This window comes from Sinocyclocheilus grahami, unplaced genomic scaffold, assembly GCF_001515645.1.
Source record: "Sinocyclocheilus grahami isolate Dianchi unplaced genomic scaffold, SAMN03320097.WGS_v1.1 scaffold155.1, whole genome shotgun sequence".
NCBI classification, from domain to species: Eukaryota; Metazoa; Chordata; class Actinopteri; order Cypriniformes; family Cyprinidae; genus Sinocyclocheilus; species Sinocyclocheilus grahami.
The window spans coordinates 178,282-196,207 of NW_015505334.1; the positions used below are offsets into that span (position 1 = coordinate 178,282).

A 17,926-nucleotide genomic window follows, 5' to 3' on the forward strand; every position below is an offset into this window, starting at 1 on the left:
GCAATCGAGTCCTCTATTTATCTGAAGCCTGACAGTTCAATGCAAAATAAATAAATCAATAAAAACCATTCAAAAATTAATTGTTACCTAACTTACCTGCGCCAGTTTGCTTAAAGTAATGAAGCGTTGAGGATGTTCCTGTAATAACTAAATGAATCAAAAACAATCAAGACAGAAATATGACAGCTCTAAATAAAACAAACCGTTCATACAGTTTTTTTTTCTCTGTTTAGATGAGGATGTGTTGTGTCATGCATCCTCAGTCGAGGTCAGCAGCGGATCACAGGCAGGCAGCTTGAGCTCTGTGCTTAAATCAAACCCGCTGTTCAATCTGACCAGACCTTTACAGAGGGTGGTGAACATCACTCATCACCATAGAAACGCAGGCCTTTCTCCCTCTGTTGTCAGTCAATGTACGTTTTTCATCATCCTTGTTCATGTCAACTCAATACACTGACACCTTCCAGAAGGCCAATCTTTTGGCATTTCCTGAGAGAGGTCAATATTTGAGAGACAGAAAGACAACATGAGTGAAACTCCAACCCAGCAGTCTGAACTTATTTCCTCAAGCTTTGAGATTGAGTTATGGTTGCCTTCATCATCCTCCTCTCTGCTATGAAATCTGCTACTGATGGCTGATGAAAAAACACTCGGCATCAGAATTCTGCTTTATTGCACGCACTCAGAAATTTCTGTTCATTGAAATGAATTCTATAAATGAATGTCACATTCAGGAACAATGATAGCGTAATAGACTTAAACTGCTACATGCCAGAATCTAATACACTCTTATAGCAAGTCTTTTTTACTTTAATGTTAATAATAAAAAGGTTATTAAAAACTGTTTTTTAAATAACAGTAAATATAATTTCTGTAATATAAGTTATTCATATTGATTTATAATATTATAAATATGTACTTGACATTTTTTTTTAATTCAGCAAGGATTCAATAAATTGATCAAAAGTTGCAGTAAACACATTGTTACGATGAAATTCAATTTCAAATAAATATTCTTTTGAACTTTCTATTCATCAAAGTGTACAAAAAATCTATCATGGTTGCCACAAAAAATATTAGGAAAGCAGAGCTATTTTGAACATTGATGATAATAAGAAATGTTTCTTGAACACCAAATCAGCATATTAGAATGATTTCAGATTTCAAATCATGAGACACTGAAGACTGGAGTAATGACACAGAAAATTCAGCTTTGCATCACAGTAATAAATTAAATTTTAAAATATATTATATATTAAAGCTGCAGTCCATAAGTTTTGCCTCTTTGTCGCCATCTCTGTTTGAAAACCTGCAATCGCAGCTGTGTGCAGAATTATCTTCCTTGTGTGGGTTGTGTGGCGGCACGGCTCCAGTGCGGATGAATCTAATGTTTTGAGGAGTATGTGTGGCAGTCAGTCACCGCACCGGTGTGGATATTGTACTTTGCACTCACAGATTCTAGCCTATGTCTTGGAATATATAATTTAAAATAAGCATTTTCACCGGATATTGTCATTCTGAACAAGTAAGTAACAAGTCTGTCACGTTTGTTCTGACCAACTGAGGAAAAAAGCATTACAATAAATCCCAATGGTGTAAGCATTACAATAAGTTACCAATGGTGATTTAATCTAACGATCGATTAGTTCATATCACATCAAACCGTGCAAATTATTATTATTGTTATACTTTATTCTCAAATTCTTAATGTTAACAACATCAGCATTGCGTGACTATGAGTAGGCTATAGTGTGTATAAGCGAGTAGATTTCAACTTCTGTACACTGTACAGTAATCTCTAATTGTCATACCACTCGAATTTCATCTTAAGAAATTCTTTTAACCCAAAAAGCAAATTATGCTCCCTTCAAACTGGTTGTCTTTAAAATACAAATCTTGTGCAATCCCAGGCTATCTGTAATCAGAAGCACATTTAAAACTGGAATATAATTTAATTTCATTCACATGTGTTTCATAAACGCATAATGCTTTCTGGATTAAAATACGCCATCAAAATTATACATTTAATTATTCCAGCTGCCGTGAGAAAATGCTATAAACGATCGGCCACCTGCAGGATCCTCACATGCGATAGTTTAGTAGCCGGGACAACTTCTTTGTTTACAGACGTGACGTAATGACGCAGTGCCATGCTCGAATTTCCCGCCAAAACCTACCCGTACCACTCAAATTATAAAACATTATTATAAGCTGACCATTGTGAATCGGGCTAAATTAAGGCGATAGTTTCTTATGTACTTATGGCGATAGGTTGTGTACTTGCTCAAATATTGATTTCGGATAATTTTTAACCAAAAAAAGTGATGGCCTGCAGCTTTAAATAGTTATTTTCAATTGTAAATATATTTCATATAAATACATAAAAATCAAATAAATGTAGCCTCAGTGAGCAAAAGAGACGTCTTTCAAAAACATTTTTTGATTCTTGCCAACCCACGCTTTTGAATGTTGCGTGACTCTAAGGCAAGGCAAGGCAAGGCAAGGCAAGTTTATTTGTATAGCACATTTCATACACAATGGTAATTCAAAGTGCTTTACATAAAAGAAAAGAAAAAAAAAATAACACCAATAAACCAAGGAATTTGAAAATAATTTAAAAAAAATTGATTTAAGAGGTTTAAAATGAATTTAAGAAAACGATTATACATAAAATATAGTGCAATCAGTTCGGACATCACACAGTGCTCATTCAATAAATGCACAGCTAAACAGATGAGTTTTGAGTCTGCATTTAAATGTCTAAAGACATCTCTTTATTATTAACCATTTTATTGCTTTCATATGTGTGAAGAAAATGGTTTTGTTGCGTCACCCTTGAAGCAACATCATGCAATGGAGACTTAAATGGCTTTTTTTTAAGATATACATATTTTTATGATAAAGCCACTTCATGGTCACTTTAACAAACAGCGAGGCCAGAGTTAAGTGCAGTTAAATTCAGCTCTCCACAACAACAAAACCACAAGTGGAGGATTTTGCTGAATTATCTGTTATGAAAGGACAGAGATGAACGAGTGTACAGAAGTGTTTCTACTGTATATCAGAGCCTCACGGATTTTCTGTGGATTCTTTTGTGCACAGAGGCTTTTTGCCCTTCCTTTAGGTATCCAGCACCTGCATTGTTTCAGAGAGCACATTTCCCAGTGAGCGGCCTGAGTCTCTCTCCCCCGATCATTATAAAGCTCCTCTATCATTTGCACCGAAGAGCTATTTTGACTTTTCTAGGAAAAAAAAGCTCTCCTTTAGATCGAAGACACGGAAATGACCCTTCCACGCATAAGTGAGCCAGTAAAGAGACCTGGAGCTGCATTTATTAAATCTCAATGCAATGAAGCCTTTGCCTTCACAATCGCTCTCATGGCATCAGGTTAGCTCTCATCAGAGGTGGCAAACATTAGCTCCTGCATGTTTGATGGCATTTTAATACGGCCATCGATACACTAATACTATCGATGCATGCTACCTTCTAGCCAGAAGGATGAATAGGCCCCCAGTAACCCGCTGTCACATTGTATAATTTCCTCATTCCCCCTGATGGTGCCGGTGGACGTCTAGAGTAAAAGGCTGCCTGATTAGTGATTAACATGTTTACAGGAGAAAATGGGTCCAGGCAGCAAGTCAACAAATGACGCTGACTTCTCCAAGATAAATGGCTCGACTGCTGATGTCTTTTTAACAATACGCTCTGTTTGCCGCCAGACTGCTCTCTCCAAGGCGTCGAGGAGGAGTAATGCGTAAAATCATAAAAACTGACAAGTGTGCACTTTAATTTTAATGCCGTTGGCCACAGATGAATGCGTTCACAATCAGACAATATCAGACGATACTGTTAGAAGCCCATCGCGGGAGGCTAATGGCTCCCTTGTCAGTGCAGCAGATGCTGAAACATGGTGGGCTGTACTCTGGTGATCAGCATCGGAGATTATTGATCTGTCATCATTCTCCTGAACGGTACAGAAATCTCAGCAGGCTTTTCATATAAACGTTAATGGTGAAGACAGACATTTAAAATGGTTATTAATCACGTTACATTTAATCACATTTTGTCACTTTTATGCGTAGGATGGTGTATTTTTGCATTCAAAAACAGCTTGGTGAAGTGCATTTGAAGCAGATGCAAGAAATGTCTCATGTGTCATGTTTAGTTGATCCTGCTATTTTAGTAGCATTGAGATACTATTGTAGTTTTTTTTAAATAAATGGTTTTATTCATATATTTTCATATTATCATATATAATTTAATTGTAATTTTACAGTTGTAATTTTCTAAGTTATAGGTTTTTTATAATAGTTATAGTTTTTTATATTTTCCATTTTTATTGTAATTTTAAATGTGCAATTTTCCAAGTTATCAATTTTTTTGTTTTTATATTTAAAATCTTCTCTGTAATTTTAAAGTTCTAATTTTGTTGTCTGTTTTTGACATTTTTTTTATTAGTTTTTCTTTTCTTTTTTTTAAAGAAATATGTATTTTTATTAATTTTATTTCAGTATTAGTTATTTTAGTACATCAAGCTAAACTAAATGAAAATGAGAAATGTTGCCTATGCAACTAGCAGTAGTAATAAAAATTACATTTTCATTTAACGTTCAGTAATTTTTATTTATTTATGGATTTAGTTTTAGTGAACTATAATAAGCCTGAGAATTAAAAAAAAAGAGTAATAAATTACTTTTTAATTAAAATGTACATAAATGAATATGGCTTTAATTCCTATACAAACATCAAATCATCAATAATGGTTAGAAAAAAACCAAACGCCCCTATGTTTCTCTTTTAGAAAATGCTATGCAAAGAAAAAAAAATCAAGATTTAAAAACAACAATAAAAGCAGTTAGGCTCACCCAGAGTTTACATAAACCAATAAAAAAGGCTGTTACCTAGAAACATAATCAGCACATATATAATCTCCATGGCTACATAAAGCCTATGGTATTTTTATCATTTCACATGTTATTATTGTGCAGTAAGGTAGTGGAAGTCAACTTCTTAGCCTTGTAAGAAAAGGCAGCCTGAAAGAACATCATCTCAACGGCACAAGTTCACAGCAACAACACACTGAGAAATGGTGAGATTTAGATGAAGGGTTCAGTGGGAAAGAATATTAACACTGACATTAACAGTGTTATATTATATTAAATGTATGTAATTGTAGGCTCTTGGATTCAAAGTGACGATCTGGCATGACTGGAAATGTTGAATACGGAAAGGTGAGAGGTCATATGAGGGAACCTGCCCCATGGCCAACTGAGAGAGCAATTTCCCTATGATAGGGCCAAACTTGAAACCGTGGCCTGCGGAGAAAAAATGAGAAAAAAACAAATCACATTTGCTGAGAGGTGAATCATCGTAGGATGGAGTTTACATTCCTTCAATCCACTGGTGTAAAAGAAGCGCACCTCATTGGAATCTAAAACGGCCTTCTATAAATAGCCATTATCTGTCGTCCACTGTCTGACTCAGAAAGCCTTTGCATGAGAGAGCATGGAGAGAGAAAAAAGACCCTCAAATCATGCTGGCACCATCACACCCGCTGTCACAGGACATTTATCTATTGGGTGGGTTTTGGCAAAATGCTAAATTAAGAAAATTTGTCTCCCTTATTGAAGAGAGTGGACTGTCAGAGGATTCATTAGAGCATGGTTGTGTACATGTATGTTTTCTCAGGTGTGTTAAAGAGATCATGTAGCTTAGAATGAAAATACAGTCATTATTACTCACCTACATTTAATTCCATACATATCTTTCATTATTTCATTGGAGCACAAAAGGAGAAATTTGGAATAATGTACACTACCATTTAAAAGTTTGGGGTCAGTAAGATTTTTTAAAATGTTTTTGAAAGAAGTCTCTTATGCTCAACAAGACTGCATTTATTTGATCAAAAATACAATAAAAATAGTAATATTGTGAAATGTTATGACATAGCTGCTTTCTGTTTGAATATATTTTAAAATGTAATTTATTCCTGTGATGGCTAACTGAATTTGCAGCATCATTACTCTAGTCTTCGGTGTCACATGATCCTTTGGAAATCATTCTAATATACTGATTTGCTGCTCAAAAAAACATTTCTTCTCATTATAAATGTTGAAAACAGTTGTGCTGCTTAATATTATTGTGGAAACCGTGATACTCTTTTTTTTCAAGATTCTGCAATGAATAGACAGTTTAAAAAGAACTATATTTTACTATTTATTATAATTTGTAAAATTATATATGTCTTTAACTGTCACTTTTGATCAATTTAATGAGTCACTGCTGAATCAACGTATTAAATCTTATTGACCCCAACATTTTGAAAGGTAGTGTACTTGTCCATATTTTACATGCAATTACAATGAACAGAGACTTCTGCTTCGAAAAGCATGTAAAAACACCATCATGAAAAGTATCATGAAAGTGGTCCATATGAGAAATGCACTAGGCTTCCGGTCTTTTGATGCCATATGACAGTTTTGTGAGAGAAACAGACTGAAATTTAAGTTGTTATATTCACTGAAAACCTTAATATCCATCCAAACTCTCATTTGCAGTTTCATGAGATATAGTAGTATCTGATTCATGAACAAATTGCTCTTTTAAGTGATTTTCTCTTTAATGAATAAGCTGATTGGGTTCCCAAAACTGACCTGATTCTCAAATTCAACTCCTCAACATAATGGTCTAGTCAAAATGATTATCAGTCCACTGGAGGAGAAGGTTATGAGTGAATAACGATTTAAATTTGGTCTGTTCCTCACACAATGCTATTGTTAGACTTCAGCAGACTCGGATGAGAAAAACTAGTCATACAGACTGCTTTTATGATACTTTTCTGTCGTTTTTGAATCACTGACAGCTTTAGTCCCCATTTATTGTATAGTAACTAAATGGAAAAGAACAACCTGCACAACCTTTTGTGCTCCACGGAAAAAAAGCAAGTCATACATTTGAGTAAATGATGACAGAATTTTCATTTTCGGGTGAACGATCCCTTTAAGACACAGATGAAGCTGGGTAAGATGTTTAAAATGCACTGCATTCTTCTCCGACGCTCTCAGCTCTTGCCTTTGCGGATTGGGTGGCCATTTGAAGTCTGCAAGGCTGGGCTGTGAGTGGATACGGCTTTGACCGGCAGACGTGCGCGTGCTGAGGGTCTTCTGTTCTTCCTTAAACCCCACTGATGTGACTGGGTATCCATGGCAACCGGAGGGCCTTGAGCTCAGAGCTTGGCTTGAGACAAATTCCGGGTGGAAAGAGGGGCAACTTCCCACCAAAGCGCTACGGTCTGCGTGTTTGCCCCTGAAACGGCTCCAATTCGCACTTAGTTTTTCCCAAGCCACCAATACAACAGCTGCGCCGAGGGCAGGAGAGCAGTGGGAAGGCGAAACGCTGTCATTATGGCAGACAATAAAACGAGAAGAGGCAGGGAGAGGTTAATAGGGAGCATTCCTTTGCTCGTATCAGAGTTGTAATGCGTTATTAAGGCAGAAGAATATATGTCATAAATCATTAGTGCGTGATGTGCCAGAGCACTGGGATGTAAGTGAGGCAGCCACACAATGCTTCCTGCGACACCTCCAGAGCTCCTTTAACCGGGACAATGCGTTACAAGATGAATAGTTACACAGTGCTGCGACAATACCACTCAGCTGTACTGTATTTTTCTAACCCCTTCCTACCAAACGCCACTCTCTGCGCCCCATGCTGCTAACCAGCGCATCTCTGAAGTGATTACCAGTGGAATTTAATTAGCCCCATAATTAGTCTAAGGAGGAGGGGATGGCAACAGATGGAACAAATGCAAGGTGAGCCCTTTGGCCCCCTGAGAGGTGGGTTTGGGAGCACGTAGGACCCGGGGAGCCAGCAACTGCCTTTAATTAGACGATAAAAGGCGCCCGCACTGGGGGTTACGCTTCCTGCCCTTCACTAGCGCCCTGTTCCATTCCCTCATTAAAAAGTAAGGATACCTCTTCAAGTCGATGTGAGCGTGTGTGACTGTGTTTAACAGGGACGGGAGTGTACAGAGTTCATTAGTGCTCGTACTGACCTGAGAATCCAGCACCGATGATGGTGTTGCCGTAGGTTGAGTGGGAATCAAGGACGAAGTTACGGTCTGGCGTGACCTACAAACAACCAAGCAGGGGAATGTTAAACATCAAGACTGGATTGTAATTATTTCTGCAAATATTTGACCTTTTTGTATTCTGAACATGCACACGGCATGAATTATGAGAGCTGTTTGAACTGAACTTAAATATAAAATGGTGCTTAAGAGATAAGCCACTACATGCCTGAAATTGCTAATGAACAAATTGACTAAGTGATTTAGGAATGACAAACATTTAATTTAATGTCTTGTTGGGGTGTATGCTACCATTCAAACGTTTGGGCTCAGTAAGATTTATTTTCTTTTTAAGACATTAATTATTTTAATCAGGAAGAATGCATTAAATTGATCAAAAGTAACAGTAAAAACATTTATAATGTTACAAAAGATTTCCCTTTAAAATACCGTAAATGCTGTTCTTTTGAACTTTCTAGAAATCAAAGAATCCTAAAAAATCTAATCAGTTTCCACAAAACTATTAAGCCGCACAACTGTTTTCAACATTGATCATAATAAGAAATGTTTCTTGAGCAGCAAATCATCATATTAGTAATGATTTCTGAAAGATCGTGTGACACTGAAGACTTTAAATTTTAAAATATATTTAAATCGAAAAAAATTTATTTGAAATTGTAATAATATTTCACAACATTAGTGTTTTACTGTATTTTTGATCAAATAAATGTAGCCTTTTTGAGCATAAGAGACTTCTTTCAAAAACATAAAAAAATCCTACTGACCTCAAACGTGATCATTTCGCTTCTAAAGATTTTCACTTCACCCTAAACATATGTCATTTCTGACTACTATTAACACAGACCTATTCAACAGAAATTATTCTTTTAATTCATTTTGAGCCACCTGATATTTTTCCTTTGAAGTATGAAAATAATCAATACTGTGGTTGGCTGACACTGAAGTTGTTCTGTAGATCGTATCGAAGCAGACAGCTCTGTGCATCATGCTAGATAACCGTTTTATATGATTCCACTCAGTTTCTTGCTTTAATGCTGAACTTTATCTCTGCGTGCTCACCGGCGGTCTGTGGGTCTCCTGACATGGCAGTTTTTTAAAGGATTTAGGTTGTGTTGCATCATCGCTCTCCTTTTTTACGACTGATGTGACTGTACATTGCATTTGTAAGCTGTTTGTATTATTTTTTCATTGCAGCCATCTGGATGGAAACTTTGTTTGGTCATGCAGAAGTTTACAGAACAACTGAAAACCTGCTCTGAAAGAAATGAGTTTTTTATGTACTGATGGATTAAATGAGAGGCTAAAACCGCACCCCAACCAGATGTGATGCGACAAGTTTCCCACGACAAGCAATTTGTCTGTCCCCACTGAATGTGAAACCGCAGCGTGATGCGACACAATCACAGCCAATCAGAACATCAGGGTTCCCACTTTTTCTGACCATTTCTGAATTTCCATGACCTTTCCTTTCCAGATGACTGAATATGGATTTTTTTTTATTTTATTTTTTTAAAGACATCATTGTAGAGATTTTCATCTGATTACCATTTCTACATCAGGAACCAGGGTGAGTCAAGAAATGATTTTCTTTTTCTTTTCTTTTTTTTTTTTTCATTTTATTACAGTAAATCATTTAATGTTTTTAAATTGAAATAACATTTTAATTAATTAAAAACAGTACAATATATGTCCCAATAGTTTGTTTATATATATTTAAAATCCCCTGATATTTTTTTTTAGACTCTGGCTTTTTTTATATTCACTGTAACATACTTCAGAGAGATGAGATTTCACTGTGAACGGGAAATAGACATCAAAATCAAGCGGATTTACATGGAAGAAATAGCTTTAATCGCTTGTCACCGTATCAGGTGTGTCTGGTTAAGATACGCTGTAATTCTGAGTGTCTAGAACAAAAGAAATCAATTTAAAACCCAAGTAGAACCGAAATAAATGGCTTGGTTTAATTCCATCAACCGTTCAATCAAATGACATGTCAGAAGTAAATATGAGCCATGCATTCATATATCTTTCTTCTCTTCACATGAGAATGAAAGTTTGGTCCGGACACACAGTGGCAGATCAGCGATGGCACCTGAGGACGAGCAATGAAGCGACTCACCATGTACATGCAGCTCTCCACCACAGCAGGCACTGGCACCAGCCCAGGGAGACAGCGGGTGACGTAACGCACCAGAATATCGATGTTCCCTCTATCCGTCTGTTTATCTCGCTCATCCGGTTCAGTCTCACTGCCCATAACACACCTGCTCAGACGCATGCACGCACACTATGATCCACAAGAACAATCTGACCTATGATACATTACGGATCTGTGATCCACCACTCGGTATGCTTGGGGGAGCAGCAGATATACATGCAGAAGCCAGGCTCCAGCGACTGGAGCAGACATAATGCATCTAACATGACACAACCATCTGTGCTCTCCCATTCAGCCTTGCTAAGTGTGATGAGACTGAAGACTCCTGCTGGGCTCTCCTTCGTACTGAAACTGAGCCATTAGTACCAGGAGAACACGGACCAGAGGAGAGTGCTGCTTCTCTGCTTTTGTAAAAGCATTGAGGTCCATAGATCCGTTCAGAGAGCTTTAGAATCACTCCTGTTTGCGCTTGCATCTGATGCACTCTGAGTGGAGATGTGTGCAGTATTTCAACATGGGGGAATTGTGGATTAATTAACATGGAATGAAAACTAAGGTGTTCAATCTCTGGTGGCTTTTTTTATGAGATGTGGGCAGGCAATTGCATTAATGCAATGGTCTGTGGTACATATTGATATAGTGGTTTAGGACATGGCTATGTCTGTTGTTGCCATGGAGAAGTGCTCTTTTAAATAAAAAAATTACAAATTGGACAAATAGCAGGCTAAAGTTGTGGTTGAAACTGTATTTTATTTTTTATTTTTTTTACCTTTTTGTCACTCTTTTTTAGTGAAATGTGGTGTGGACAGGCTCCAGGGTCATTTGATTCTATTTATTATAGTATTTATTCATATTTTGAATTTGCTTTTATTTTTATATTTAGCTTTTTTTTGTTTAATTTTTTTAAATTTTGTTAACTGCTTTTGGTATTTGTATTAGTTATTTATATTTATATTTCCCTTTTATTTATTTTTATTTTAGTTTTAGTAATTTTAGTACTTATCTTCAATAGTTGTCCATTTTAATTGGTTGAGTTTAAGTTGTGCGTGTAATATTTACATTTTATTCTATTTTAGCTTTATTTCAATTAACAAATATATTTTTAATATTTAATATTTAGTTTTAGTAAACAATAACAATCCAGAGTGACGCAAGATAGACTTGAACCTGAGCAGCACAAAGTTTGCTAACCACTAGGCCATGGCAATCAACCCTGTTCTTAAAAAAAACAGCATCCCTCCTGTCACTTACCTTCATTAGTCCTGGATACTCATTGGACGGGAGGCCATAAATATCGTATTCCCCCTCTTCTGGCTCCATCTCTATAAAACATGGGAAACGCTGGCCGACACTGTAGGTGCCTGGGATCTTCTCCTTCCAATAGCATACGCTAATCTTTACAACCTGCCCAGAAAGAAACTGAGAGCTTCAAAGTCTTTTTAGTCCAAAGATCAGGTTCTTATACATCAGCGCTAACGGCAAATGATCCAAATTAAAGATCAAAAATAGCATAGAAGCATGGGATGTTAATTAAAAATGAATATAAACATTGATATTCTTAACTCACTTCAGAGTAAATGTAATAAGCAGCAAGGAATCGCAAGCTCAGAATAGTCCAGCCTGTCTTCTCTTTCAGAGACCATAAAAATTCACCAGTGCACACAAATTCATTGCTCATATATTGTTGTGCTCACCCAAGCGCAGTCTTTCAAGCCCGTGCTATCCTGAAAAATGCAATTCCAATTCTAGGTCCAATTCGGCGTTTAACTAACACAGAATACGTTTTCCATCAGTTCTCTTGTGGCGTGTGACACATAAGAGATCTCTGTGGACTGGAGACTCTGGGAGCTGTTTATAGGATTGGGAGGAGAGTATAGGGTGGTTTCTATGCATTCACAAATAACTCACTTTTCATTCTGCCTAGGGGTGTAATCCAGATCAATCTATATGTGGCTGTGTTTGTTTCACAAGCTACGGCTGATAGTCAGTAGGCCTTATATATTCCCATGCTCCCATTTTTCAGAACCAGTTTTCCAAACCCAGACATTATTGTTCCATAATGCCTTAAAAGAAAAAAAAAATAAGGCAAGTAAATGGATGGTTTGATGGAAGCAAGAAAGAAAGCAGGCAAGAAAGAAAGAAATTATGTAGGTAAGATAAATTAAATGAAATTATGGATTGATTGATGGATGGATGGATGGAAGAAAGAAAAAAGGGGAGTAAATGAATTTATGAATGGATGGATGAAAAGTGAGTACATGAGAGAATGAATGAATGAATGAATGGATGAAATTAAGAGGGTAAATATAACAAATGGATGGAAGTAAACTTTGTTAATATTCATCAATAATAGTAGATCATAAGAAACAGTGCAGCATTTGACTTTAAAAACATGTAGAGCATTATTTAATTCAATCAAAGTATTTTGAAGTTTAATAATCACATTCCTGTTTTTTCCATCCCCAAATATATATCCTCTTGAAATGTTAATTGAGACATTTTTATAACATTTAAGATATTTATGACTATAAATTAAAAAAAAAAACTTTTTTTTTTTTTAGATTTTTTACTCTTCTTATTCATACGTGCTCCTGAATACATTTTAGAGTCCGCACACATCTATTTTTAGTCACATATGTGAATGAAATGTTTGCACTGTCGAGCCCTGAGAGGTGAAAGAATTCATGTGATCAGGTGAGTAACTGAGAGAAAGGAAGAATGGATAGATGGATGGATATGAATGAACAGATGAGTAAATGAAAGAACTGGATGGTTGGATGTATGCTTGACCTTGAGCAGGAGCGGCAGTCCTGTGTGTGTAGAGTGGTGGCCCAGGGTCCCGCTGTGATCACTAGACTCCCCCCCTCCGTACACTCCAGAGCCCGTTGTCACAGTGACCACCGCACCAGGCGTGATGTCAATCACTTTCTCCCCGTCCTTTATCACACCCCCACTGGATTGAAACACCCTCTGAAAAACACATTAACAATAACAGATTTAAAGGGGTCATATGATGTTGCTAAAAAGAACATTATTTTGTGTATTTGGTGTAATGAAATGTGTTTATGCGGTTTAAGGTTCAAAAAACACATTTTTTTCCACATACTCTTCATTATTGTTTCTCCTCTATGCCCCACCTTTCTGAAACGCGTCGATTTTTACAAAGCTCATCGGTCTGAAACCTACTTTACACTGCCCAAAACTCGCATTTGAATCATCAGTGGCCAATTCTTTAAATATAAAAAACGTACTTACAGTCTGTGAGTCAGAACAGCCAGCATTGTAGTATACTCTCCCAGGATCAGGAAACAGTCCTCCATAAAATGTGCTGCACACATCTGAATATTTGGGTTGAAGTGTTCTGGAACAGTGTTGTAAATACAACTTAACCACTGATTTCTAGTCGTGTCCTCTTTTGGAAGGCCAAACAAAGTAGTTTCGCTTTTACAGCGAAACACAGTGTCACACACGGCGGCCTAGAGTGAGCAGAGGCCGGGGGCTAGAGTGAGGAACGGCCTGCGGCTAGAGTGAGCGGAGTGGGCTTGAGAACGGCGCCGCAAGCAGATTCGACGAAGGAGCGTCCGGCGGGGTTGCGGCAACCACATGTGATGACCCCGGGCGGGACTCCGCTTCGTCCACGGTAAAAGCCGATCCGGCGATCCACAGCACGAAGTTGATGTATTTCCTCCGCGACCAGCACGGATCAGCTCCAGGCATGACGAAACGCTATCGTCCTCATTTGTAAGGCAAAACAAAGTAGTTTCGCTTTCACAACGAATCACACAGCACCTTCACGACATGGTGGCGGCGGCAACAATACTACAGTGAGAATAAAAGTTACGCCTTCTTTCTTTGCATGAACATTTGGGCGGCGTTATGCAAATCTTCCCACATCGTGACGTAGGCATGTGGGGGTGTGTTAGAACGAGCCGTTTTAGGTAGGCGTGGCTGACTCTGAACTTTTATAAAGAATATAACACTCCAATTGTAACACTCCAAAGAGAAAGGAAAAATTGAAATCGCATCATATGACTTTAAATCACTTCAGTCTGACTACAGCATGCTCAACTTTACTGCATAGACAAAACTTCTTCTTCAAAACACCTCATCTATGACAGAAAATCCTAATAAGAGCAGTGAGGAGAGACTGGCTAAAATTTAACAGGGGCTGAGTTTGACACAGAGAGATGTCAGTGGGGATCAGTTAAAACTGGAAAAAGCTTGTCAGATTCGGGCAACAGATAATGAAAGAGTTTCCTTAGTGAGAGCCAACAGGGAGCTTATCACTGCACTCTGTAGCTGCTGTAGGCAGATGCATTGTGTATTAAAGTGCATGGCCATATTCCCTAGATAGGGTGAAAGGAGCCTTTAACAAGCCAGCTTGCAGCCATATCTTATCTTCGAGAGCTTTAAAAAGCACGGTGAAGGCGACACTGAAGTACAGTTATGTACACAAAGTACATTGCTCAACGCCTTTCTGACATTGAAAAGTTTAGGAGTTTCACACAGTATGAGATTTATTTCCACTGTACGCTGAATTTCACAGAACTCTTATTTGAGAATAAACAATAATACACTTTGATTAATTATAACAGCATTTATCATAAAAAAGGGAATCTAACATGTCAAACAAATGTCTACCCTTTATTGTACCAAGAACTCATGTCATGTGATTTTTCCATTTGTATGCCTTTTTTCGACCTGCTATGGTGAGCTAAAATTGATCTACTGACTCCAGTGAGGAGAAAATACAATTCAGTGATACTTTTATGAGGATAGACACAATCGGTCCAAAGCGGGTTTTGGAACGGTTGCAAATGTATTCCTTTTGCATACATAATTAGATGAGCATCTGATAGCTTTGAGTTGCCAAGCTAAATATAAGATTGACGTGTGACATTCCAACAGCCTGAGATTCAGAGATGATTTTAAACATGTATTTTAATAAAATGGTTCACTAAAACAAGAAAAGGTCTCAGTTTACACTGCTGTTCAAAAGTCTGGGATCAGACTTCAAAAAGATTTTTATTTGCACCCATGCTGAATTTATTTGATCAAAAAGAAAACAGTAATATTGTGCAGCAGCCATTACTTCAGTCTTCAGTGCCACATGATCTTTCAGAAACCTTTCTAATATGCTGATTTGCTGCTCAAGAAATATTTCTCTTTATTATCAATGTTGAAAACAGTTGCGCTGCTTAATATTTTTGTGGAAACCGTAATACTTTTTTTTTCAGGATTCTTGAATGGTTCCAAAACAATAGCAATTTTTTGAAATAGAAATGTTTTATAACATCACAAATGTCTTTAATGTCACTTTTGATCAATTTAATGCATCCTTGCTGGAAGTACTAAATCTTACCGAGCCCAAACTTCTACACAGTAGTTTATATGATCAGCTGACCTGCACAGCTCGAAGGGCTCTGTCCACATACAGCACGCCAGCATGGTTGTCTATCAGCGCTCCGTTTCCATCAGTGAGATTCACATTGGGAATGTGCTGACTGAATTCTTGCTTCTCCAGAAACACTGTGGGAATCTTGTGCCTTTGCATCATGGCCTTTAGGTGTGAGAAACCCTCTCCGTTCTCTGGACCCATAACCAACAGGCCTGTGCGCCTGCGAGGAGATAAGATGACTTAGATGTCAATGTTAAACAGCTGCACCTTGATTTAGGTGGAAGTGCTTAGAGGCATGTATAAATTGTGCACAGCGCCGTCTGCGCCTGCTTGTGATGCAGGTGTCTTAATGTAAGGAGTTATGGCACTATGGAGTAGAGGTTGGGAACACAGGCTTTAAATCAACAGTGTGTGATAGATGGTCGTGCTGTTTTCTGTGGATACTGTTTTTCAAGGCCTACTTCATCTGCCAGCCATCATGATGCAAGGGCAGCATGAGTTCACAGGTCTATATCATTCATCTGAGATTTTGATGACTGAATCCCCCACTGTGTTTGATTGGGGACACTGAAAGAAGGACTCCATATCACATTTGTCAATGCCCTTGTGGCTAATAGCAAAGGAGCAGGTCACATCGTGGTGGGGCAAGATCCTTGCTGAGGTAAATTAGTGTTTCAGTTTCAGAGATGCACTTTGTGATTTTAATGCTGACCAAATCAAAAGATTTTAAATTACCTAATGTTTCTCAACTACCTCAGGGGTCATATGTAATCCCGTCCCTGTTAGGAACAGCCATAATTGCACAATCCTCATTTATTTTGCCCTTTGCTGAACACTGTGACTAAGGCTAAATTTGTCATTGCACTGCCTGTCAAATATTTATTATGGATTTTGACCTTTTTGGCAGCACTCTGGGTAAAATAACAGTTGGTGGTTCAAGCTGCCGGCATTCCATCGGATGTAAAAAGAAAATTAAATCTCTAAGAGTCAGAACAGCCAGTGTAAGAGTGTCAGGTATGATATTCACCTTAATTAATTCAATCTCTTAATTATATGCATAATATTGCATTATTTAGAAGTGCCCCCTGGGCAAAGTGGTGTTTTGGACAATATCTACATAAATCTGTATGTAACTATTTAATTTATTAAATAAAAAATGAATTAAAAACTGATTAAAAATTGATTAAATTGATCAAAAGTGACAGTAAAGACATTTGTTATACAATTTCTATTGCAAATAAATGCTGCCCTGATTGACATTATTACGCAATCAAAAAGAAAATCATTAATGCTCATAGGTTTTCTGTGTAACCCTGGTCTGGCCATGAGAGCTCCCTCTGGAGTGGGGCAAAACAAACTGGGGAGAAAGATAGAATTCAAAGAACACTGTAATAATCCCACTGGACTTGCATTGCCTCTGTTTTAATAATAATAATAAAAAAAAACAGTCAAGTCCATATGTTATATGCAAGAATTATTAATGTTATCTCTTACATTTACTTTATTGCTTTAGGTGAGTATTCTGCCTTTACAAATGTACTAACATTTGTTTTATGCTGTCATTTAGAATTAAGTGAATGAATCATAACAAAAATTATTTAGAAACCATGCTGCACCTACCTGCTCCAACAGCAGAGTTTTCTGCTTGTTTTTGACCAGCTGCAGTGCAGGACCCCTGGACCCCTGCGCCAATGACGATGCAGTTGTACATTTCAGATGACATTTCCAGCTTCAGTTCTCTCTCGTAAGATTCTTCTGACACACAAACACGAAGTTGCAGTAACCTATATTTTCGTACTAGTTCAAAGTTCTCCGGTTTCAATTATGTAACCACGATCAGCTGAATGTACGACCCGCCTTCTGACACACAGACGTTTTAGTGAATGGGAAGGCTTGTTTTTTATGAACACTTCACTTCTTGTTGATGCAGTGCACTAGACTAGACGAAATAATTTTGAACCAAAATATTATTTTACCTAGTGCTTAAATTAATTTACTTTGACATATCTTGGCTGAAGTGCAGGTGTTAATAAAGTGCCTTTACTTAAACCAAATCAATTCTGTATGTTTGTTAATTAAAGTATCATACAATCATAACCTAAAGGGTATCTGCAGGATTTTTAACCTCAAATGTAAGACTTTTTAAGACCTGCACAAACAAAATGAATACCATATGAGCGCAGTAGGGCAATGTCTATGGTAAAATTAATCTGTAAAATGACAGTAAAAAGCATGATTTACAGTTCAGATAGGCTATAGGTTTTCGCAAAAACAAAA

At 37.3% G+C, this 17,926-nt stretch overlaps 1 pseudogene; it reads right to left on the reverse strand.

Moving 5' to 3' along the window:
- Positions 1 to 4,743: 4,743 nt before the first annotated feature.
- On the reverse strand, positions 4,744 to 17,423 carry LOC107592595 (peroxisomal sarcosine oxidase-like; annotated as a pseudogene).
- Between the last annotated feature and the right edge of the window lie 503 nt (positions 17,424 to 17,926).